Source organism: Penaeus chinensis, chromosome 4 (genome assembly GCF_019202785.1).
Source record: "Penaeus chinensis breed Huanghai No. 1 chromosome 4, ASM1920278v2, whole genome shotgun sequence".
Taxonomy (NCBI): Eukaryota; Metazoa; Arthropoda; class Malacostraca; order Decapoda; family Penaeidae; genus Penaeus; species Penaeus chinensis.
Genome location: NC_061822.1, coordinates 43,429,171 through 43,431,670, shown reverse-complemented (window position 1 = coordinate 43,431,670; position 2,500 = coordinate 43,429,171).

Sequence of the window (2,500 nt, the reverse complement as noted above, 5' to 3'; positions counted from 1 at the left end):
ACAGCGTGAGTTTGAGTCTTTTTGGGCATTAAATACGATTGGGAGGTGATGAAGTGTGTGTGTAAGTGTGTGTGTGTGTGTGTGTGAGAGAGAGAGAGAGAGAGAGAGAGAGAGAGAGAGAGAGAGAGAGAGAGAGAGAGAGAGAGAGAGAGAGAGAGAGAGAGAGAGAGAGAGCATATGTTTATGTATAAAGCTGAAGAATGTATATGCATACATATTCATGGATTCTTTCTGTCCTATATGCATATATATATATATATATATATATATATATATATATATATATATATATACAAATATGTATATATATACATACATATATATATATATATATATATATATGTATATATATATATATATGCATATGTGTATATATTTTAATTTATATGTAAGTTTGTGTGTATGTATATGTATGTATATATATATATATATATATATATATATATATATATATATGTGTGTGTGTGTGTGTGTGTGTGTGTGTGTGTGTGTGTTATATATATATATATATATATATATATATATATATATATATGTATATATATACTACACACACACACACACACACACACACACACACACACACACACACACACACACATATATATATATATATATATATATATATATATATATATATATATATTTATTTATATATATATATATTTATATATATATATATATATGATAATACGTATATGTATACATGTATAGGTATATGTATATATACATATATATATATATATATATATATATATATATTTCTATGAGTGTGTGTGTGTATGTGTGTGTGTGTGTGTGTGTGTGTGTGTGTGTGTGTGTGTGTGTGTGTGTGTGTGTGTATAGCCATATATGTATATATATATATATATACATATATATGTTATACATGCACACACACACACACACATGTATATATATAGATATACATATATGTATGTGTAGGTATGTATGTGTGTATATATATGTATATATGTATATATATGTATATATGTATATATACATATATATATGTATGTATGTGTATATATATATGTATGTGTATATATACATATATAGCACACACACACACACACACATATGTATGCTTATATACAGGCCGAAAGGTTAGAGCATCGGACTCGAAGACAATCTGAGTTCACCAGCCACCGCGTGGTTCTCCTGGGCAAGGAACTTCACCTCGATTCCCTACAGGCACTTCGATCTAGGATACGTGAAGCCACGTTTAGCAGTTGGTGGCTGTGGATTTCAAGCGAGAGTGCACTCACTCACTGAACCATGCACTGGTGAGCAGAAGAACCACGTCATGGTTAATGGTCAGGATCATCCATCTAGTATAGACACTGCTACTGAAGAAAGCAATAGGAACCTACTTTAGGACCGCTCCCTAGCCTATCAATGATCAAGGCCTTCGGAACAGCGTGAAGGATCTTGCCACTTGGCGACCGCTGATGGAACATTAAAATTACTCCGTTGAGCATGGTTACGAGAGACATATGGGTCATTGGTCACAGCTGTTCAATTCTGAACTCTCTGTCCTTGATGATGATATATGTAAGATTGAATAATGCATCACCGGATCGATATGGACACTCCCTGACCGGAACTCGAACCTCGGTCACTCCAAGTAAAGACCAATCATACCACACAAGTGAATAATAGGAGTATGCGACTAGGATTTCACTAACTCCATAGGCATTACTTATCTACTCCTTCGGGAGTCTGTGTAAAACATCGCTGTCATTACTTTAGTATGAGTAGATAGTTAATGTTTATGGAGCTGGTGAGGTCCTAGTTGCACACTCCGTGTCATACCTGGAGCGGCCGAGGTTCAAGTCCTGATTAAGAAGGGTTGTTTTATATAATACATATATAAGTGAATAGATATATATACATATATATACACATATATATATGGTAGAAAACCCACAATGCACAACCAGATTTATTGATAATGTGACTAAAGTTACGAAATCCACCGAGAATGCATTCCTGCTACCTCCCACATCACCCAAACCCATAGGCCAAACGTGTCTCTGCGCCCCATCATCTCCTCCAGGGGATCTGTGATGCACCTTCTTCTCTCCTGCTCACCTTCGCCACTCTCAGGACTTCATCTCCCGTGTCCGTGGTGTTTCCCCGGCAACCATGATGAGCTTGGATGTCGACTCCCTGTTCACCAAGGTCCTGCTTGATAATATCCTCAGTTTCCTCCAGATGAAGCTCCCCGCCGAGGATCCTCGTCTCCCTCTGCCCACCGACGTCTTCCTCCAGCTGGTTCGCCTGTGTGTGGAGTCTAATTCCTTTTCATTTGAGGGTCGCTTCTACTCTTAGACGTTCGGCGTTGCCATGGGCTCTCCTCTCTCTCCTGTCCTGGCTGACCTGTTCATGGAGTACTTCGAGTCTGAGCTTCTCCCTTCGACCTTGGGTTTGGCTGAGATATGTCAACACTTCTTTGCTCTCTGGCCTCATGACTCTGCCCTGTTCCCGGCTTTCCTGA